This window comes from Pogona vitticeps, chromosome 4 (genome assembly GCF_051106095.1).
Source record: "Pogona vitticeps strain Pit_001003342236 chromosome 4, PviZW2.1, whole genome shotgun sequence".
Lineage (NCBI taxonomy): Eukaryota > Metazoa > Chordata > Lepidosauria > Squamata > Agamidae > Pogona > Pogona vitticeps.
Genome location: NC_135786.1, coordinates 129121699 through 129146278, shown reverse-complemented (window position 1 = coordinate 129146278; position 24580 = coordinate 129121699).

The following is a 24580-nucleotide window of genomic DNA, read 5'->3' as shown; positions in this document are numbered from 1 at the left end:
AATATGATGAGAAGTTTCAGAGGCTCCAGCATTTATGAGAGATACAGTTTCCAAAGCAGAAACGCATCCTGTCTGTGTGACAACATTTCTTTACGCCTGTATACCTGCTATGCACAGGCTTGCTGGCCTGGCAGAACTGGCCCCACACAATCCGTGTCCAGGGAGGGGGCACAACCTCAGTATAGGTTGTGCTATTCCTCTCTCTCTCCCTCTCTCCCTCTCCCTCCCTCTCCCTCCCTCTCTCCCTCCCTCTCTCTCTCTCCCTCCCTCCCTCCCTCCCTCTCTCTCTCCCTCCCTCTCCCTCCCTCCCTCCCTCTCCCTCCCTCCCTCTCTCTCTCCCTCCCTCCCTCTCCCTCCCTCCCTCTCTCTCTCCCTCCCTCCCTTCCTCTTCCTCTCCCTTGGTAGCATCCTCTGCCAAGAGCCTGACTCGAAGCGAGTGTCCATGTGCATAGTTTGGGGACTCTCTGTTTCTGTTCTGGCTCCTGTCTACCTCTGCAAGCTCAGAGGAGACTTCGCTGCTTCTTGTGGGGCTTTCTGTCTGATCCTTCCAGCTTCTCTCTTGTTGGAGAGTAACCACAGACTGGTGAAGGAACAATGTTAATTGTGGGATTCATCCCTTTGAAATGTGGACTGGTCATTTGAATACACTTCTCTCTTTGTAAAGAAATCACATCCACACGTCTTTCTAAGAAAAGAAGAAAGCTTGACTTGTGACAGGAAAGGTGATAGAAATCCTAGTTCTAACTAACTGTGTTGGAGATGTCAGGAACCATGGGTGCCCGTTTCATCTCTAGAGAACAAAGGCAAGATGTCTCCTCCTTGGGGGTCAAGAGAGAAGGGTGAGAGGGAAGGAAGGAAAAAAGAAAAGAAAGGAAAGGAACTACCTTTTACACTGTACTCGGCACCCTAAGAATAGTAACTGAAGGTCAAAGGAAAGTCAGCAGAAGTCAGAGCATGCAAAGGACAGTGCAGGAAACCTACTACAAATATCAAGGCTCAAAAAGCCCCTGCCACTGCTGCAGCTGTTGCTGCATAAACATTTGGAGCATGATCTCAAGCATCTGGTTAATCCACTAAACCAGCCCATTTATCTGTGTGTGGTCCACAGGGGCTGCATCTGCAGGTTTCTCCAGCCTTATACCCAGTTTATGAATTTGGCCCCCTAATCTGCCAGGACTTTTATTCAGAACACCCACCTACAACAAGACCTGTGGCAACTCCTGGGCTACGGCTTAGGCATTTGTGGACCTCAAAGGCACTGCCTTCGGATAGCAGATGATATAACTGACCAATCCAAGAATATGGGTATGCCAGCCTGCTGACCAGTCTAGGGGGACCAACAAGGTGTGTGCTAACTGTTTGGACTTCCAGAATGAGATAGGAGGCCCATGGGAATCCCACTTCTCTAGGTCAGTTGATGCTTAGCACAGGAATCACTCAGTTTTCTCAAACAACCATGGCCAGTAGAGTTTCACAGCCAACATGTTGTGGGATTGCAGGAATATCTCTTCCCAGAAGTTTTGGAGTACAGTCCCATACAGTGGGGTCTTGACTTAAGAACGGCTTGAGTTAAGAACATTTTGACTTAAGAACCACTCTCATAGGAAAATATTGACGACTTACATACTTAGATTTGAGTTAAGAACTGAAAAAAAACCACGTGGGAGGCAGGGAAAGTGCAAAATTTGAACTTTCAGTTAACTGTTGGCCAGTGAAAAGGGTGCCTGTCTGCTTCCTCACTCCTCCCAGCGTTTAGAGAGTGGATTGGGAGACAGTCTTCAGACTGCCTGGTCCTGTACTGCCTGGACTGTATTTTCCCTGCCTTCCCTGAACCTTTCTTGTGTGTGTGTGTGTTTAGTCGTTTAGTCGTGTCCGACTCTTCGTGACCCCATGGACCAGAGCACGCCAGGCCCTCCTGTCTTCTACTGCCTCCCGGAGTTGTGTCAGGTTCATGTTGGTTGCTTCGCAGACACTGTCCAGCCATCTCATCCTCGGTCGTCCCCTTCTCCTCTTGCCATCACACTTTCCCAACATCAGGGTCTTTTCCAGGGAGTCTTTTCTTCTCATTAGATGGCCAAAGTACTGGAGCCTCAGCTTCAGGATCTGTCCTTCCAGTGAGCACTCAGGGTTGATTTCCTTTAGAACTGATAGGTTTGTTCTCCTTGCAGTCCAGGGGATTCTCAAGAGCCTCCTCCAGCACCACAATTCAAAGGCATCAATTCTTCGGCGGTCTGCTTTCTTTATGGTCCAGCTCTCACTTCCATACATCACGACAGGAAAAACCATAGCTTTGACTATTCGGACTTTTGTTGGCAAGGTGATGTCTCTGCTTTTCAAGATGCTGTCCAGATTTGTCATCGCTTTCCTCCCAAGAAGAAGGCGCCTTTTAATTTCAGGGCTGCTGTCTCCATCTGCAGTGATCATGGAGCCCAGGAAGATAAAATTTGACACTGCCTCCATATCTTCCCCTTCTATTTCCCAGGAGGTGATGGGACCAGTGGCCATGATCTTAGTTTTTTTGATGTTGAGTTTCAGACCGTTTTTTGCACTCTCCTCTTTCACTCTCATTACAAGGTTCTTTAATTCCTCCTCACTTTCTGCCATCAGAGTGGTATCATCTGCATATCGGAGGTTGTTGATATTTCTTCCAGCAATCTTAATTCCGGCTTGGGTTTCTTCCAGTCCAGCCTTCCGCATGATGTATTCTGCATATAAGTTAAATAAGCTGGGGGACAATATACAGCCTTGCCGTACTCCTTTCCCAATTTTGAACCATTCAGTTGTTCCATGACCAGTTCTAACTGTTGCTTCCTGTCCCACATATAGGTTTCTCAGGAGACAGATAAAGTGGTCAGGCACTCCCATTTCTTTAAGAACTTGCCATAGTTTGCTGTGGTCCACACAGTCAAAGGCTTTCGCATAGTCAATGAAGCAGAAGTAGATATTTTTCTGGAACTCTCTGGCTTTCTCCATAATCCAGCGCAAGTTAGCAATTTGGTCTCGAGTTCCTCTGCCTCTTCGGAATCCAGCTTGTACTTCTGGGAGTTCTCGGTCCACATACTGCTGAAGCCTACCTTGTAGGATTTTGAGCATAACCTTGCTAGCGTGCGAAATGAGTGCAATTGTACGGTAGTTGGAGCATTCTTTGGCACTGCCTTTCTTTGGGATTGGGATGTAGACTGATCTTTTCCAATCCTCTGGCCACTGTTGAGTTTTCCAAACTTGCTGGCATATTGAATGTAGCACCTTAACAGCATCATCTTTCAAGATTTTAAATAGTTCAACTGGAATGCCATCACCTCCACTGGCCTTGTTGTTAGCCAGGCTTTCTAAGGCCCACTTGACTTCGCTCTCCAGGATGTCTGGCTCAAGGTCAGCAACTACATTGTCTGGGTTGTCCGGGATATCCACATCTTTCTGATATAATTCCTCTGTGTATTCTTGCCACCTCTTCTTGACGTCTTCTGCTTCTGTTAGGTCCCTCCCATTTTTGTCTTGACCTAAGAAAAAAAGAAACAAAATATCCCCCTCCAGTGGTCGAAGGCAGAATAGCAGCTTCCCATTAGTTTCTATGGACGGAAAAGAGCAGATACGGATCAAATGGTTTTCAATGCATTCCTATGGGAAATGCAGATTTGACCTGAGAACTTTTTGACTTGAGAACCGCCTTCCAATACGGATTAAGTTCTCACGTCAAGACCCCACTGTAATATGAGGTGTCTCTTCTCCAGTGTAGTGGACCCTGACAAATTATCACATCTGATAACAAAACAGAACCCTTGGGTTTGAGCTGTTGTGGTCTGCCTTCTCCAGGCCCCAAGTCTTCTGAGTCAAGTGCCTGTGCCCGCCCTTATGTGGTCTGTGAGGAGATGCTGTCCTTCTGTAAGGTAGCATTTCTTTGGGTGATGAAGCTATGGCACTATCTGCCTCATCCAATTGGCCATCTGGTATAGTAGCCTCTGCGGGGTGAAATGCAGGCTAACTGGGAAAGCTGGAGTATTTTACTTCTAAAAACTATCTTTTGATTTCTTTCCCCAGGTAGCTCCAGTACTAGAAATATGCATGTTTATATCTGACATACTGTACGTTATCAAAAAGGAACTTACTTCCAGTACTTGTCATAATAACAGGAAGCATTGTTCTATGCTTTAATGGTGCGGGTAAGGTACTTACTAAACTTTGTTTATGTTCTCATAAGAACTTCTAGTACCACGTATCTCCCAGCTGTGGGCAAACATTGTCAATATCTCTGCTCAGAGACTGAAAGGAATACAGAAATCAATTTTCAATGTTTTGCACAAACAGTATCTGATTAACATTAACACACTGGCCCTGGGGGGGCTGCTGGGGCCTTTCCTGGACCTAGGTGGTACAGAGGAGCAGGCTGGCACTGCTGACCCCTGCCTAGCTGTCTGGCACTGCTGACCCCTGTCTAGGTGTACCACAGGCTACCCTATGGGAGCACATCCCATGTATGGGCAGCACTTTTTCTCCTCCCAGGGACCCACACACTGTAGGGAGAGTAACATGGCATTGGGGCCTGTTGGCAGGGTGTGGGGATTCTCCTTCCCTGCTATGATTGCTGCTTGCTCAGTTTCCACCTCTTTCAGCTTCTCTGAGCCCCCCCTCCATTGCAGCCAGATTTCTTCCTCATTCATTTTTTCTGTGAGAGAGGGAAGGCACAAACTGTCCTGAGAGTTGCTATTTCTGAGCACCATTGCCATCCTGTTCCATCTCCTTCAATGCCTATGCTAGGCCATGGATGGAGGGCAATTGCAGATGGGCACCAATCAGACCAGGAGGCAGGACTGGAAAAACCATGGTCCCACTGGAGACTGGTCAAACAGTCAGAGGAGAGGAACACACTCTGACTGGTGAGTGGGTCATTGGACTGGGAGGTGGGGAAAGGGAACATGTGGTACCTGTGGTGCTGAGGTTCGTGCCCATCTCCAATAGCAATCCACTGTTCACTAGAGTGGTGAACAATTGCTTTGTACAATGAGTGTAGCCCTAACTAGTATAAGCTTGGGGGGAGGGAGGGAGGGCAGAGTGTTCTTCAGTGAAAGGCCTATGTAAACATATGGGATATTTGTAACCAGGCACATGGAGTCCTCCAGAAATAAGAACCCACCTTTTTTATTTGAACGAGTCAGAAGGACAAATACCAGTGGCAGGGTGGAGCCACACAGGCTGTCTCTCTGGGTAGAAACAACAACTTCAAAGTTCTACTCTTGCTGGGTTGAGCGGCAGCTTCTACAGGGGAGCCTTACTTCTTATTTGCCTGAATGTACTCTCTGATCTGGGACCCTTGCTGAATTAAGAATTCTTCATAGTTCTTGCATTCAGACAAACACAGCTATGATTTCCTTGTAGGTTTTGCTCAGTACAGGAAGGCTGTGTATCTGAGGAAGTGAAGCTGGCACATATGGGACACTGGAGATGGGGTTAGCACATGTGACTTTTCCTCTGCCCCCTTTTAGCCCCCACAAATTTGGGATAGTGTGTAACAAGGGCTAACGTGTTCAAGGTCTATGTAAACGGGCTCGTCTTTGTGGGAGTTTGCCACTGCCATTCTCAATGGTTGGAGGGAGAGGGCAAATGAACCAGAAAATGACAGTGGTAAGAAAGATGAGCAGATGCATGAAGTATGGGGTGTGGACTTCAACAAATGCCTAGCCATTCCAATATGTGATCCCAGCTCCACATCCTAAAATGATTATCCTGGAAATAAAGCCACCATGAAAACTCATCTTACCCCAAGTTAGGCCACTGGTCCACCTGTTACAGTTCTGCTGCCAAATTGGAATCCCTCTTCTTGAGTTGATATTTTCCTTTCATAAATAGAAATATTAATGACCTACCTAACAGAATTGTGGAGTAAATAAAAACTATGTGTGTTTTTTTAAAGGCAAAGTGTTTTGCATACTAATAGCATTGTAGAAACTAAAGAGAATTGCAAGGAAAAAAAATAGAGATGTACTAAACGATTGAAGGGAAAATGCTTAAAACAATCACATCTAAACAGAAACCTAGGTTTAACTTAACTAGGGGAGAACACAAATGAGAACATTAAAGGTACATTTTCTGCCTTGTTACAACTTGAAAGAAGAGAGAGCTGAGGAAATGTTAGCCTTAACTGACCTGAACACATTTGCATGCATGTGTGAATCTTAGATTAAGAGTAAAAGAAGAACAAAACCAAGCCTCCAAGAGAGAGCACAGCATGCACCTCCTGGATTCCTTGCTACATCATCAGAACAAAAGCACCACCCATGAGGCTGTGAAAAGCAGGAAGAGGCAGCGACTGTGGGGGAATAAGCAAGTACTGTCTGTTGGGCAGAGAATTGCATATCTATTCCCCAGAAGTGTGGGGTGGAGGATATAACAGCCACCTGTTATTTCTGCAAATGCCTTCCTTGCTTGATATTTAGGATGGAAATCCTGTAGCCAAATGGACTGGAAAAAGAAATCAATGGGGCTTCTGAGTAAACATTAATAAGATGGTGAGGAATGTACAGTAAAATGAAGGCAGTACTTACTAGTGTTATCAGGAATGATACTCACAACTCACCTTTCAGGTAATTGCCAGAGCTGTTTTCTAGCTATACCTCCCTCTACATGTATTTTCAAATTTAAATTACTTCTATTTCAAGTGCTATTTGCATATTTTGAAAATTTTAAATATTTTTAATTCTTCAGTTTTCTGTTTTACAATTCAGTTGCACTTTGGCTACTGAGAGAAACGCCATTTAATATAGAAATATAACCCAGGCGTAGCAGATTAGGCCATATTTAAGTTGTCAAACTTCCCCACACTAAGCATGGGGTAAACTGCTGATGTGTATCATGGTCTTGACATGGATCAGTCATGACCTTGACTGTGAACACAAGCTTGAAGAGCTCTGGAGGAGTCTGGCAGACTAGTAGTAGAACCCAGAGAGCTGCTGAATCTCCAGACCTGTCACTGAGCCTTCTGGATCTTCTAACCAGGACCTTCTGAATCAGGTGTCCCTCAAACCCAAGATTCTATGAGTCTCAAGGACTGTAGGCCCTGCTGTAGAATTAGCAACACCACCCCTACAAAGCCACACATGCCAGTGACTACTAACCACTGCTAGCAATGGGCATTGTAGGAGATAATAGAGGAGAACTAGAGTGCTAAGCCTAAGGGCAAGGAGAGGCCCTTTACTGATCTTCAGAAAGGGTCAGAAATCTGGGAAGTGTACAGTAGTTAGCTTGAGGAACTGTGCTAGGGCTCTACTAGCAACCAGAATTCATATGAAGAAAGCATCTGTTCCTTGTGACCTGTCCAGGGTCCTGAAGGACTAGTTCCATATCTCCTTTGCTTCAGCATACTGCTTCTTGGTCTCCAAGCAGATGTGACAGGTCTGTCTCTTCTCTGCACTGGAAGTCTGCTTTGGAGCACTGTTGGGCCTGCTTTCCCTAGAGTTTTGTGGATTACCCTTGCCAGGACAGGAAAGTTCACTCAGTATCCATCAATACACATTTTCAAAAAATGGAATGTACATAGCCTGGTTTACACATGACCCCTATGGGTGTATAAAGCAGGGCTAGTCTAGATAAGCAGGTAAGCAGTGTCCGTATGAAGATGCCACTTTTGTGAAATAATGATTCTACCAGGAGCTCTGTAGGAGGCTGTTGTGGTTTATGTGATTGCAAGATATTTTTTATGCTACTGCAGTTACCCAAATCAGAATAACTAGGTTTATATCACCCGCACAGAAACAGCACCAGGCAGCAGTTCAGCAACTTTCCTCCTAAGGTTTTCTTTAACTATGAACAGTCTCTTAGAGAAATCTGCAAAATATGGCAGTCAGTGTCAACAAACCACAAGGTGAACTGGCTCTGACTCTTTATAACTAGAGATATACAGACATTTTTAGTGCTTTTTGGACTGTTTGTGGGATCTTTGATGTCCATGATTTGAGATTCAGATCTAGAAAAACCTAAACTTTAAATGTTATTATTCAATGTAAATAAATGAAAGCATTTCTAATTTTTCTGTGGGTTCTGTTACAACACATTGTCCCTTAATTTGGAATTGATATTACATTTATTTTCAGTGATGAGTTGAAAGTTCTCCATATTCAACTTTTACCTTCAAAACAGTGATTTCAGGAACTGAACCTTTGAACAGTCCTTAATGCAAAAGTTTTGGTGTTTACATTTATGGGTTACTGTAGATTTTTTTTCTTCTTCTGCTACTGCTGCTTTGATGTCCATTTGTGGTTCTTTATTATGTTCCTCTCTGATCCCAGGATGATGATGATGTCATAAAGGTAAAGGTTCCCCTTGACAATTTTTGTCCAGTCGTGTTCGACTCTAGGGGGCGGTGCTCATCTCCGTTTCCAAGCCATAGAGCCAGCGTTTGTCTGAAGACAATCTTCAGTGGTCACATGGCCAGCGTGACTTAGATGATGTCATAATGCATATTTATCCTTACATTACTGCTGAAACATTAATTAACTAATAAAATTAGTTTCAAACACTTTACATGCATACTCTTAATTTTGAAGTTCCACTCTCTTTTCATGTCAACACAGCAATCAAAAATCCTATAGAAAAAAAAATCCTATAGAGAAAAAAAACCCTCCCAAATAAAAATGATTAATCTTCATGAGCTTTAATGGATCCACCTCCATACACATAGCAAGAAGATAATTAAATATGCAGGAATGAAAAGAATGAGGAGAAATGGAAGCAGCAAGGGAAGAAATGGAAAGCGATAAGGAAAAATAAAGAAATGCTAGATAACACGTAACCTTGGACCAGAATAACATTTTGGAGGAAGACAAAGAAATGATAAAACACATAACATTCAGAAAAGTTAGAATACTTTGGTTATATAATAAGAAATAAAAAAAATGTAAATTGCTCTTGTTTTTGTTTTTTAATTTTTAAAAAACATAGTGTAGTGAGACATTATAAACTGAATGCATTACACACATACACACAAAAACTGTAAAACAATTGTATCAAAAGTACATCTCTTGTACCATTGGAGATAATAGCCACTTCGCTTCTATTCTTGTCCCCTTCCAGAATTGTAGTGACTCTTGCAACATTGTGCTTCCCTTTCTCTTTAACACATAATCATTAAATTTATCCAAATATCTGTAAAAGTATACCTTTAAACAGCCCCTTCTTTACCTTAATGTTACATACTGTATAAGCTTATCATTAATAGCTATGTTCCGTATTTCCTTAAACCATTAATTGAATAGAAAATCACACTATATTTTCCAGTATTTGGCTTTCATTAATCTTGCTGCTATTAATAAATTTGAAATTAATTCTGTAGTTGATCAATTACATTGCTTCTTGTCAAATATTGATAAAAGTGCTATTTCAGGACTTACCTCCAAATTTTGCTTAGTTATTTCCTTTATTTCCATGAAAACTAATTGCCAAAATTTCAAAATTACATTCTCACATTCCTACCACATATGAAAATAAGTACTGTACCAGTTTTCTGGCACCCTCTCCAACACAACTTAGAATAATTTGTATTTATTTGATTTATTTTTCCCCAGTGACAAGTATAGATTGTTACAGCTGATCATTGCAGACAAAATAAATGAAAAAGAGAATTCCTGCAAAGGGAAGGATTTATAAGCAGAGGAGTCTGCAGCACAACAACATTGTTTACAGCTGGTGCATTGGAAGTGACAACTGCCATGATGGTATGCAACCTCCAGTAGCAGAGGAATAAGAAGGAGGACAATAGAGATAAAGAGTGTTCATGTCAAATAAGATGCACACCCAAACAGGGTTCTTGTTGTGGTTTGAAATCTTAACTATATACCAGTTTAGATACAGAAAAAAGAAATTAAACCAAAGTTGCATATACTTGAACCTTGGAGTTATAATGAGGAAAAGACATTTTTGAACCAAATTCTTTTCTTCCCTCCCTCTCTCCCTGCCCCCAAACTCCAGATAGCTTTCCTTCATTATTAAGACGACACTAATGGATGCCTCCACTATACAAAACTGAAATTAAAAGGCATACCCAATTATGAAAGAAAGGTGGTGGTGGTGGGAATATCACCCCCCAGGTAATTTAAAGGTAGCCGAAAGCACGTGTGGCTTTCTCACAGCTAGCTGGTTTGAAAAAAAAGAATTCGGGCAGGCAGCATCCATAAGATTCTCACCTTGCCTTCCCTGCGAGGAAATGCCAAATTGAGCACAGAAAGGATGAAAGGGCTTATGTTAATGTGTTGCCATTTCAGAGCTAAAGATTCAGTCTCCAATTCTCACAGGCTCCAAATTACCCCCCCCCATTGTATTTTGGTCATTACCAAAAATACAATATAGAAAAGGCATGCATTTTTCCTAGAGGATTGTGTACAGCAGAGTTCAAATGATGTAACATCACTGACAAGTGAAGCCTCCAGGTTAGCTAGTTTTGGGAAAGGTCCATACATACTGTAGGTAGCAAGCAACTTCAATAGAACACTTAAAGGGGAAGGAGTCACCTCTTTGGGGAATTTCAGAAATCAGGATATTCCTTCTGCTTGACTCAGAGAAATCACTGGTAGTCACCTTCAATAAATGTCTTGCTTTCTAGAGTGTCTTGGATGAGATTCCTGAGGCACAGCAAGCTAAGGTTCACTTGTGCTGGTTTTAGAGGGCAGAGGTTCTGGAAGGGAAGGAGAAGAAGTATCATTCTACTGTGTTCTCTCACACATGCTCCTCTTGAACTAGTAAGTTGGCTGATATGTGCTTCTGCCCCTGAATGTACAGTTCTGGAGGAAAAAGTTACACAGAAATATATATGTTAGAGACAAGCATTCACAACAATGCAAACATTTAAAATATGCATAAAAAGCATTTAATTCAGGATAAATTATTTCCCAAAATGCATACATTGAAGAAAGGAACATGATACATATACTACTGTGTTGATTAGAAAATGTGGGAAAATGCATACATGTTTTTGTGCTCCTCACCCCCCAAAAAATACAAAATCAGGAGAAAATGGGAAAATGAAAAACTGATGCAAACTGAAATTGACAGCTACAGTATGTAGTGATGTATTCGTGAAGGCTTTCACGGCCAGGATCTAATGGTTGTTGTGAGTTTTTCGGGCTCTTTGGCCGTGTTCTGAAGGTTGTTCTTCCTAACGTTTCACCAGTCTCTGTGGCTGGCATCTTCAGAGGTAAAGATGCTGGCCACAGAGACTGGTGAAACGTTAGGAAGAACAACCTTCAGAACACGGCCAAAGAGCCCGAAAAACCCACAACAGCCACAGTATGTAGTAGTATACATTTTCCTTTCCCTCAAGAGAAGTGAATCGAAACCTGTCTCTGTCATTCCTCCGAAGTATTTTTCCCAGAGGGTTGGTTCTTCTTTGCTACCTACTCCAGTGACAAAGCCAGTATCAGGGTGACCTTGAGTTTTCACTCAAGAACTAGAGGATCCGAGTTGAGGAACTCAGGCAGAGGGAAATGCCGGGCAGTGTGTGTTCAGGCCTCTGGGAACTCCTCAGGTATGGCATGGAATGGGAATGCATGATACCAGCTCTTGTGATTGACAGGTACTATGAAGCCTCTTTGGATTGCCAAGTCTGGTGGACATCCTCCAGGGAGCCTGACCTTGTGTCCTCACCAGAAACAGAACCCTTTCCTCCTGCACCTCAGGCTGAAAAAAACTGGGCTGGGGGTCTTGCCACCCTTTACTCTCGTCTGGTCTGACAGAGCGCATAATACTTATAAGGTTCATTCATCCATACAGCAACAGAACAGTTTTGTTCCCTTCTTCTTCACCTTTCTTTCCAGAGCTTTGAAGTCACTAGTGAGGAGATACCCCCTCATTAAAAAAGAAGCTGTCTGTCAGAGTAAGAAAAATCACCCGTAAAGGGCCCCTGGCGAGTCATTCATCTCTCCCAGCCTGTTATAGATTGGGTTTCTCTTTGGGTGAGAAAAGTTTCAGTAAACAGCTTAATTTGGCACTAATATGAGTGGAGACATTGTTCAGTGTGTCACCTATTGATTGGCATCATTACAGCCCCATCATTCATGCTGGGTATTCCACCCTTGCATTATTATTATCTCAAAAATAATATATTTCCAAGTGTTTGCGTTGTTTAGTCTGGCAAGGAAGTGAGTGGCTGGGAGGGCAGAAAGCACGGTGAGAGCAGAGTGCATGTTACCACAGGGCAAGGAAAACATTTGCAGTAGGAGTTCACAAAGGCACAGGGAGAGCAGTGCAGAAAACAGTCGTGTACGAGGCTTCTTGCCTCCTTCAAAGATTTGTTGACTACACATCTTCTGTTTCTTTCTGTTCCTCAGCATGAGGATTGACTGCGTCTTTCCCCTCATCCTTTCTTGAGACGTGGTCATCTAAAATTTCAGATTTTGAAGGATACTGTGGCTCTTTGTGGGAGTGATGTCAGCAGCCAGTGAGAGACAGTTGCCCAGAGAAATCTAACTTTCCTCCTCTACCCCATGTAAGGTGTATTTTCACTATTATGTGCTGTGTTTTGGTGCTTTAAAAAAAAAACAACACCAATGTCTATGGACAGTTTTATTTGCTGAGATTTAAACAAATTGAGGCAGATGAGTTAAACTGCAGTTGCCTAAGAAGTCAGTATTGCTGATTTGTAGAATTTGTGATTCAGCACTGCTTCTGAATCACAAGGCAATGGAGTAGCATGAAATAGCAACCATCACCTAATCTATACCCATTGACATCACAGGAGCACCTATTGAAACATATAGGTAACAAGTCCTAACTCTCTGGATTCATGTGTGAAAGACGGCAAGCCCTTTGGTTCTCCTCCCCAGATTTCTGAGGCTGCCCCTACCCCATCAAGAATCCTTGACCTCAGATGCCAATGCTATGTTCTCAGGTAACATAGGAGGACACCCATGCAGCATTTGCTCTGCACACCTTTGCAGCCATCAGTGAGTGCCTCATGACATATTCCACTAGCCAGAGCATTTCTATATCCCATTTCCACTCTGAATGTGTACTAAGGTTAGAAGCATCCTCTTGAAATATTCTGTGTGCATGCTTCATAACTCCATCCATTTAGCAAGACCCTGCACATTTGTAACCAAGTCCCTTCTTCCCTCCCTTCCACCTTTTTCTTAATCCCTCCCCTTTCTCACCCCTTTTCCTCTTTACTGCTTCAGCTTTTATCCAGTGGCATTGCATGGGACTCTCATCCAAATATTAGAGAAGGGCAGTGCAAGTTTTAGAATGTCAAGAGGTGAAGCTTACAGTAGATGTTTGTTCCCCAACTGAAAATTCAACAATGGCTTCAATTGTGTTCTCCTGGCATTCTATTAGATTACCTGTTTTTTGTGGGCACTCTGTCTTGTGTGACACATTGCCAAATCTGCTTTTAAATAGGTTTCTTTGCTTATTTCAGAATTATAGTTTCAGAATGATTTCATTTTCGTGTTTACTAGAGATGAGCATGAACCGCTGAACTAGTTCATTTTTTGAGCAAATAGGTATTTGGCAGTTCCCTAGCCTGCCTCCTCTGGAGGGCACCCACTCAGAGGCAGTGCCCAGAACAGGCAGGGCTATTGTTTAGGTTTATTCAAGCTTATGTATTGTTTTATTGTTTTTATTTGATTTTTTTAAATATCTTTTTGTTCTTCTTTGATTATCAATGTCTTGGTTGCTATACTATATTTCATTGATTTTCTCTTTGATGTAAATCACATGGAGTAGTGCCTAGCAATAATCAGGCAGTATTCAAGTTTTTTCAAACAAACAAACAAACAAGTCATTTGACAATATAAGGAAGCTCTCTATGGGTCCTGTATGTAGCTTCAGGGTAGATCATCTGAAACCAGTTCAAGAAACTGCACTATTGATGTTTTGATTCCCAGTGTATAAAAAGTTGCCTCCAGGAAGAGTACAGTCAGTAGAATATTGTAGGAGAATGTTCGCTCATGCTAGAAAGTCCCAGTTAAACCTGAGGGCAGTGATGTGCCCAGTCATATTCATCATGGGTCTTTCAACGATGGTGATTGCATTTCTCCCAACACTCATCCTGTCCACATGATTCCTGATAAATGAGGAAGCAGACAGGGAGAACATAAGGAGGTGGTTTTAGCAGTGATCCTAATTAACTTCTTTATGGAAACTGCCCCCTTTCCAATATGCATGACTACCTCTCACAACTGACAATTTGTTGTTCAACAATGTTTCTCACTACACATGGAGATGTACATGGAAGCAGCTGGGTACGGTCTGGCCTCATGTTTCTGGTGATTCCTCCTCTGCTTTTCACTGCTCTGCCTTTTATCTGAAGTGCTTCCAGGGCACAGAGAATGCATGTCTGCATGGGTACAGATTTGAACTAGATGTTCTTAAATACTGCATATGCACATTAAAAAAAACTGTTAGGAAAGGCCCTTTAACTTTGAATTGTGTTTTAATTCAAGGAGCATTAGGTCAACATGTAATGTATATATTCTTACTCAAGAGCATGACAATTAGCATCTGCAAGCTGTTGCTTGATTTTGTGATACTGTGGACATAGAATACTCCACCACAGATGCTTCAATTATCTAATGTTCATTCATCAATGAATGAGGACTTGAGGACCTTAGCCTGAAGGAGGATGCCACTCTGCCCATCATCCTTAGCAATGGGCCATCCCAAATATAAGATTTTCCCCAATCTTATGTTCATAGAGAGATCATAGAACTGTTGATGGAATGATAAGGCTAGGCTAGTGATCTTCATGTTTTCACAGGGAAAATCTCTGTACACCTGATTTCATATAGAAATATGAGTATATAGAACAAGAGGTTATTAAAGTGAGCCACTGTTTGGCTGAGCATTGATTCCCCGAGATGGAGAAAGTAAGTTTGGCCCCTGAGTGGGACGGTCAGGGGGGGAAAAGGAAACTGAAAAAAAAACCAGTTTGTGGTCATCATAGGGTTTTCGGGTTACAAAATATTCAGAAGTGGTTTAACGTTGCCTTATTGCGTGCAGTATTAGTAAAAGTTAGAGCATCATTGCCACTGTCTGTAAAGGGTCCCCTGTCACCTTCCTCCACTGCAGCTGTCCAGTAGCTGCCTTCCAGGAATTTCTCTACCCCATTTACCACTGGAATCACCAGTTCTCTTCTGGAGCTTGAAGGAGCCAGATAAGATTGCCACGGGTGACGATGTGTCATTGGAAACCAAGGCCAAGATCATCCACTCTATTTTATTCCAAATTACTATGTACAGGTGTGAAAGTTGAACAGTGAAGAAAGCTGACAGGGGAAAAAAAACCCAATTGCTTTAAAATACGGTGCTGGAGGAGAACTTTGCAGGTAGCCTGGATCACCAGAAAGACAAATAAGTAGGTCCCTGATCAAGTCAAGTGTGAACCTTCTCTAGAAGGAAAATGTTGAAAATATGTCATACTTTGGGCATATCATGAGAAGACAAGAGGCACTGGAAAAGATAATTATGACAAGAAATTTCAAAGACAGTGGGAAAAGAGGAAGACTGGAAATGTGATGAGGTGCCCAGCAAGTATGCCAGCAAGTTTGGAAAACTCAGCAGTGGCCAGAGGACTGGAAAAGATCAGTCTGCATTCCAATCCCAAGGAAGGGCAGTGCCAAAAATGCTCCAACAACTGTACAATGGCACTCATTTCACACGCTAGCAAGGTTATGCTCAAAATCCTACAAGGTAGGCTTCAGCATTAAGAACCTCTTAATGAAGGTGAAAGAGGAGAGTGCAAAAATGGTCTGTAGTTCATTAAAAAAAACCCTAAGATCATGGCCACTGGTCCCATCACCTCTTGGCAAATAGAAGGGGAAGATATGGAGGCAGTGACAGATTTTACTTTCTTGGGCTCCATGATCACTGCAGATGGTGACAGCAGCCATGAAATTAAAAGACACCTGATTTTTGGGAGAAACCAATGACAAACCTTGATAGCATCTTAAAAACCAGAGACATCACCTTGCCAAAAAAAGATCTGCATAGTCAAAGCTATGGTTTTTCCAGTAGCGATGTATGGAAGTGAGAGCTGGACCATAAAGAATGCTGACCGTTGAAGAATTGATGCTTTTGAACTGTCGTGCTGGAGGATTTTCTTGAGAGTCCCCTGGACTGCAAAGAGAACAAACCTATCCATTTTGAAGGAAATCAACCCTGAGTGCTCACTGGAAGGACAGATCCTGAAACTGAGGTTCCAATACTTTGGCCATCTCATGAGAAGAGAAGACTCCCTGGAAAAGCCCCTGATGTTAGGAAAATGTGAAGGCAGGAGGAGAAGGGGACGACAGAGGACGAGATGGTTGAACAGTGTCATCGAAGTGACCAACATGAATTTGACCCAACTCCGGGAGGCAGTGGGAGGGCTTGGCGTGCTCTGGTCCATGGGATCACGAAGAGTCGGACACGACTTAACAACTAAACAACAACCCAGTCTGGTATAGTAGATAAACTGATGGACTAGGAGGCCTGGTTTGACTCTCCACTTAGCCGTGGAAGCTTACTGAGGTTGTGGAACAGGTAAAACTACCCTTTAAACATCTCATTCACCTTGAAAGCCCAATTGGGGTCGCTATGTCAGTTCCAACTTGATGGCACATACCATAAAGTGCCTGATGGATTGACTCAATACAAGGAAGCCACACTCTTCACTTTTTTGGGGTAATGAGTTGACCTCTTAAGACAATGACATTTTGGAGGCTGCTTATTTATTGCCTCGCCATGGGTTGGGGATGACTTGGCAGAACATCATAACAACCACAAAAGAACTGAGGAGTCAGGAAAAAATAACATTGCCAGCCCATCTCGTTTCTGAGTCTTTCTTCAATGTGAGCCAGATGTGAACAACTGGTGCAGATACCATTTCTGACAAAATAATTTAGTCCAGCATAAAAAAACTGGGACATGCTGTCTGCCTGTCCTGCAAGCATTTGGGCCAAAACCTGCTTTCCCCCATTGCAACCAACTACCAAGAGGGCCACTAACCCACATTTTGCTGCCTTTTGTTCCAGCTACTCAGGCATTTTGCAAAGGTCACTGTATCTGTAATTGCACATAGTTAGAGGACAGGTTGATGGAAGAGGAGAGACAGCTGAAAAAGTAGAGGAATCACATTCTTAGATAATGAGGCTGGTTTCTGCCCTTAGGGCCTCTGGTGGATCAGGCAAATTCTCCCTCCTTCTTCGCCCCTCTCTCTTGCTTGCTTCCCTTTCTGTCTGTGATGTCAGTGGGGACACCTCAGCGCTGCCTATTCTGAGGAAACTGCCAGGCCAAAGAAAGGAAAGCCAGAGTCCACATTGGCAGCCCAAGGCCCAGGCCAGATTAACTCCATGCAAACTCTTGCTAATTAAACTTCTTCTTGTCAGTCTTGCTCTCTAGGAATGACAAGAAGAGACAGCTGTCAGTAGGAGGCCATGAGGGCAGAGTGATGATTGAAAGTAGGGAGGTAATGACTCAGAGAATTGGGTGATTGGAGCAGTTACAGACGGAGCTTTGCTAAAGGTGGAAGCGACGCCTCTAGCTTGCTCTTACAGGCATAGGGAGGTGGGGAAGACTTATTGGACTGTGTGTCTTCTGTGATCATACCATGCCATCATTAAATGTGGTACCAGTTATGGAATTCAGCACCCTTGTATGCATGCATGTATGTTTAGGAATACTGTAGAATGGCATGTATTAGATACAGCTTTGTATTAAAGGATTTATTTCCTGCCAATGAGGTATGGAATGGTGCAATGCTTCTGGATGGGAAAGATTGGCCAGCTGTACACCACTGCCCGCAAGATGCCCAGAATACTTGCAATGCTTTCCCACTCTTCAGGGAGGCTCCTTCTATGTCCTGCATATAAAATAACTGGAGCAACATTTGTTGACCTTACAGTATCATATGATATTGTCCACCATCAATTGTTCCTCAAAAAGCTCTACCTTCTAACGAAGGACCATGGATTAACAGAAACGGTCACTGTTCTACTTCAAAACCAAAGATTCTTTATTGAATTTCAAGGGAGGCAAGCTGCTGGAGAAATCAAAGGAACGGTCTCCCACAGGCATGAGAACATTCCAAAATGGAAGTTACAAATTGATCGTCATTCTCTGATTGAGGGGTAATCTGCAGCACAGCTGCGTCTAGCGTTGTTGTCGACTTTTCTCAGTTGGCTTTTTTTGAAATTATACCTCCAACTGAATGGTATAGATTGAGGTTGGATGGCTGAGTAGATCTGACATAGAATAAGTCTCTGCTGAGTGTTTGGGATGGGATCACCTACATGCACGGTTGAGTTATAGGTTGATGCCTACCCCCAATTGAAGCAGTCTACTTAGCTGGCATTGCCTCTCCATGAGTATGTAAACAGGTGCTAGAAAATAATGAACCAAATAAGGTAATATAGCACCAAACCCATCCACCTCATAGACTTGGGCAAATGGCCAAGATTACTGAAGTAGCCTGCTTCTGATCAAAAATAGTCTAATTATCTTAACATTTTAATCTGTTTTAATTTTACCTACATTTCATATATATCCATAATTTTAAGTGCTATGATATGAATAAAGAAAGAAATGAAGGCAGGGGACACCCACTAAAAACTCCTCCAGCATATATCTGGACTTTCCATTCAAAAGGCCATGCTTGAACTTCCATGCAGAAACCTTCATGAACATTTAGAATTAGACGTGGGGCTGAGCAGAATAAACAGTGATCAGAAGAGGGTAGGCATAAATGCCTAGCCCTTTATTTCATCTACATCTGCGAGAAGCATTGCCCTCCCAACCCCGGAATAAAGACGCAAGACAGTAATATGGGTTAAATATGGGCCACACTTTATTAAAATAAAATCGGGTTCAAATTTTGTCATTCTTTGGCCAAAGGAGAGGGCCTGCTGTAGTGCGGAAACAGGAATATCCAAATACCCCTTGATCAACAAATGGGCGAGTCCTCGGTCCCAGAATCCAGTGATCTTAAAGACAGTAGGAACCCAGCCAGCTGCTAATAAACACCCCCAGACCTCAAGCCATCTTTGATGACTGTTGGTCTGGAAATGGCCCACGCATCTTCCCGCCACAGGCACTGTAAACACACGATCTGCAGTGCCGGGAGGTCGGATGCGCTGTTGAATTACCTGAAATTACAGTGGGACACACCAAAAATATGTTTTTTCTGCACTACACCCCAGTGTGACCAGATTTTTTTCACCAAAATGCCAACAACCCTCTTCCAGTGTGGGATAGGCACAAAATCCCCCCTCCACAGTTAATAAACAATACTAATTATAGAGGTTCCTTAATTTCTCCTCACTTTCTGCCATCAGTGTGGTATCTTCTTTAAATCGGAGGTTGTTGATATTTCTTCCGGCAATCTTAATTCCAGTTTGGAATTCCTCCAGTCCAGCCTTTCACATGATGTATTCTGCATATAGGTTAAATAAGCAGGGAGACAATATACAGCCATGTCGTACTCCTTTCCCAATTTTGAACCAATCAGTTGTTCCATATCCAGTTCTAACTCTTGCTTCCTGTCCCACAAATAGGTTTCTCAGGTGGTCAGGCACTCCCATTTCTTTAAGAACTTGCCATAGTTTGCTGTGGTCCACACCGTCAAAGGCTTTTGCGTAGTCAGTGAAGCAGAAGTAGATGCTTTTCTGGAACTCTCTGGCTTTCTTCATAATCCAGCTCATGTTAGCAATTTGTTCTCTAGTTCCTCTGCCCCTTTGAAATCCAGCTTGTACTTCTGGGAGTTCTTGGTCCACATACTGCTGAAGCCAACCTTAGAGGATTTTGAGCATAACCTTGCTAGCGTGTGAAATGAGTGCAATTGTATGGTATTAGTTATTGTAGCTATATATAAATGAATATTTACTATCCATGAAAGAAGGAAGTACAAATGCAGGATTACAATTTAACATTAAAAGGAAAAAAATCATGACTACAGCATTATGAATCTTTAATGCTGACAATAAAGAAGTCAAAATTGTTCAATACTAAATCCAAATGGAAACTGCAGTCAAGCAATCTGAAGAAGGCTGAGATTCAGAAGGGCAGCAATGAAGGCACCTGAAAACATATGCAAGTATAAGAATGTGACAACGGAGACCAAGGCATGATCATTCACAATATAATATCTCCAATTACTATGAATGGGTGTGAAAGTTGGACAATGAAGAAAGCTGCCACGCAGGAAATCGACTCCTTTAAAATGTGGTGTTGGAGGTTAGCTTTACAGATACCGTTGTCAGTGAGAAAAACAAATAAATGGACTCTAAATCAAAATAACCCTGAACTCTCGTTTGAAGCTAAAGTGACTGAACTGAGGCTATCATACTTTGGACATATCATAAGAAGTGAAGTCTCAGAGGCCAAAGCACTATTGGTTGGTTATGCTAGTGTAAGTGCAATGGCATAAATCATAGCGGCAAACTGACACTAATTAGCAAATTGTTGCTTGTTGCCATGCCAGTCGCATGAGTTTTATGAGGAATAAAAGAAGAAACTTGTGAAACAGCTGCAATTTGCCATTGCAGTTTACACCATTGTACTTATGCCGATGTAAATAACCAATAGGATCTTGGACATTGGAAAAGACAACAATGCTAGAGAAAGTTGAAGGTCATAGGAAAAGCTAAGTCCATGAGATGGATGGGCAGAGTAGTAGGTAAAGGAATGGATGGCCTTTAATTTACTAGACCTGAACTAGGCTGTTAATGATAGAACCTTCTGAAGGTCATTAATTCACAGGGTTGCTATATGCTGGACATGACATGACAGGCACAGAAGAACAATGCAGTGCATAAGAGAAGGACCCACAGTACTTGCTCCCCCTGAAGAGACCAGAGGAATCTACAATCCAAAGGAGTTCTTGTAGATAGGAAAGTCAGCTGTCTCCTCCTTTCAGACTCAGTTCCAGCAGAGTCTCTCTGCTGCAAGTGCCAACTTAGCTTTGTTCTATTGTTCTCTCTCCAGATTCATTTAACCCATGCCTTGGGGAGGGGGGAGAGAGAAACAAACCATCATTCTTATGCGCCATCAAGTTGGAACCAACTTATAGTGATCCTAACAGGGCTGTCAAAGCAAGGGAGATATTTAAGGAGTGGTTGTACCATTTCCACTCACCCATCAGTTTTCATGGCTGATCTGGGATTTGAACTCAGGCCTCCTGAGTCCTTGTCTGTTACTTGTGTCCACTGCACCACTTGGGTATCCCAAGCCACAGTATCTGCGGCCAAGGAATGATATACTAATCCTTGTAACAGCAGGAAATCTGTGAGGCTAAACTTGCCCAGTCAGTTTGACACACTCAGCTTATCTCTTTTTCACAATCACAAGCTCAGAAAGAATGGTATATCCTCAAAGCAGGGTACACATGCATTGAAAGGTCATCTAGAGCAATGTTCCAAAGTTACCAAAATAGTTCTGCACAAATAAATGAAGATTTTACATATACCTGTACGTTGCAGAATGCAGCTTTTCTCAACATTATAACTCTGGTTCATTTGATAAGTATCTATTTGCAAAGAATAAATGATGCTGGTTTACAGAAGATCCTATCAATATACACTGAGTCCATGCATAATATCAACTATTATCAGTAACATAAGAGTGCAGACAGGGTAGCTTGCCTTGGAATGGACGTCATCTCAAGAGGCCCTTGGTACCCTTTTCTGTACTTCCTTTGCAAGTCTGTGCATTTTCCTCCAATGCAGGTATTGTTTCCTGAGTATGCTCAGTCTCTCTGCATGTCTGCTTGGGCATGTATGTGAGGAAAAAGTGTATGGGTTTTGCAAGCAGAGAGAAACCCTGTCAGGATGAAAGGAGGGTGAGGGCCACTGTGCGGCTGACAAGGCTCCAAAGAGTAAGTGACAGGAGATTGGAGAAGCAAAGGAAGCCAGACCAATATCCCTCGTCACATGGTAGAGGCAGCCTGTTCCTGAGCGCAGTTATTAATATACTGTCATTTCCAGTACTGACAGCTAGGGATTGGCACCTGACATTGACTGGCAGACAAAGACGATCTTTCCATGCAGTGAGCTGTCAGGCACTTGTCAGAATCTTGCTCCTTCACACAGAGAAAGCCCACAAAGGGCTGCTATCATTCTAAACAAGAGATATCCACCAAACGATATTATACTCAGTGTCTCCTGATTGGGTTGCCATGAGTTTCACAAGGGAGGGGGTCTCGGTGAGAGCAAAACCTGTAAATGATGTCTGTTTGCACCATTCAAACCTAGAAACAGGCACTGGCGCTAGAAGACATTCTTTCACATTGTTTTCTTTTTCCCCAGTTGAAAAGTCGCCATAGCTGTTTATAAATCGCCTGAGTGTTTGCTGTCAGGATATGGTCCTGTGCAAGCCTGCCCTGAAGCAAGTTTCTCTGAAGCCCTTTTCTGAACCCTTAATTTCCATTTAATTCTCTAGTTCTCATTGTATATTGCTGAATTTATATAGTTAGGAGTAAGATTTAAGATTAGTAGATTCATAGATTAATACCAGTTCTAATCTGTAAAGCCCTAAACGGCCTGGGCCCAAGCCATCACAAGGACAGTGTCCCCCTGCTCAGGTGTTAAGATCATCATGAGAGGTCTTTCTTTCAGTCCCAACAGCTTCACAGGTGAGGATAGGGGAGAGGGCCTTCTCTGTTGCTGCTCGCAGACTCTGGAACCCCCTCCCACAGGAGGCCAGGCTGGCCCCTTCTTTGCTGACTTTCTGCATGCAGGTGAAGACCATTCTCTTTAGTCAGGCTTTCCCTTAGTGACTGGCTGCCTGAGTGGGGGTATTTTTTAATGGATTGTTGTACATTACTGCTTTGAATGTGTTTTAGTGTTATGTTTATTATTATTATACTAATCTGATCCTTTTTGCTATTTGTATACCCACTGTTGTTGGCTTTAAATCTTGTCTTTTAATGATGCATCGAGCAGCAGGATGGACTGAATGGCCTTATAGACCCCTTCCAACTCAACTATTCTATAATTCTCTAAGTCGCCTTGGATCCTTTTTAAGGAAAAACACAGCATAAAAATATTTGGGTGTAGCCAGTGTGGTGTAGTAGCGGATAGAGTGATGGGCTAGGAATGTATTCCCAAAGGTGTAGGATGATGGATTAGGACTCTGGACAACAGAGTTTGATTCCCAGCTTGGCCATGGAAACTCCTTGGGGAGTAGAACTGGTAAAACCAATTCCATACTTACCTTGAAAGCTTGTCAGGGTCACAATGAGTTGGCTTCAAATTGACGACACATAACAATAACAACAGGCTCCTTTGGGGGGTACATTAGGCAGGGGAATCAAATTTTGTAATATGGTGACAGATATATTAATAGACTTTGGGCATTTGTGTGTGTGAGAGATTTTCATTGGAAAGGTTTGTGTTCTGCTAGAGCAGAATCAGATCCTGTCAGATCCTGTTGGGTAGAGTCTGTAGGCAGTATTAAACACGGGTGAAACAGAACAAGTAGGCACTTGATGAAAGCTGTTGGAAGGCTGCCTGCACCCACTGTAGTAGCATCTGCTGACAGGAGTGGGAAAGAGAGAGGAAAAAGACAGCCTACAACTGCTATTATGAGCCCCCAAAACAAAATCTGTCACCCGGCTGCCTTGTTCAAAACTTACACTATGAAAAAACAGCAGGCAGCAGTACAGCGTGTATGTTTCTCTGTCAAGGATGTGAAACAGAAGCCTCTTGTTCAAGGTGGAACAGATATCAGTGAACCTCAGACATGTTCCAATGATGTCTTTCTGCAATATACCAAGGGGCCTAAAAAGATGGCGAAGAAGAAGCCAATGTGTCAGAGAAGGCCAAGGATGGCATCAGCCCTCAGACTGACACTGACAGTTTTGGCAGCTGCAGTGTTGCCGCTTTTGTGGTTGGGAAAGAGATTCATGAAGAGCACCAGACATGACCTTCCACATCCATACCGTGCAGCTCCATCATATTTAAAGAGGGGCTTACTTCCCAATCCCAATTCCCAGCAAATCTATCCTGTGCTCAGCAGCATCATGGCTGGTGAGCACTCCCTTTCATTTACATGTATGAGGGGAGAAGGAGATTAAGGTGGGCACTATTTCAGAAGCATGTGACACTGAAATCACCCCTGCCCCTCCAGCTATGCTTTCCCTGCCAGATACTGGAGTGACGACAAGTTAATCAATAATCTGGTAGCATTTTCAACAGTGTGTAACAGTTGTTCACATGGCAGAATGCATGCATTGCAAAAACGTGCTCAAGCATGGGTAGGACTTGAGCCACCTCCCAAATTGTAGCATGATCAGTCACCTGAACACTCAGCACAGGGCATTGCTGCTGGCAAATGAGGTGGGCACAATGAGGGCAAGTGGCTTCCTTATTGTGAAGAGTATGAGTCATCAGAAAGCAGAGGCTGAAGCACCAGTCCATGGAAGCAAGGAAGTGGATGGGCAAATAGCAGGAGGTGAGAGGCAGCAAATGCTAGATCCAGATCCCAAGAATAAGATCCTGACTACCTTGGAGGAGCTTGGAGGGGTGTAGGAAAAGGCCTTCTGCGATTATAAAAATGCCAGGATTGCTCATCGCCTAGGGGGCGATGATAGTCCTGGATGAGCAGCCTTTCTTTCTGGTGGAACTCACTGA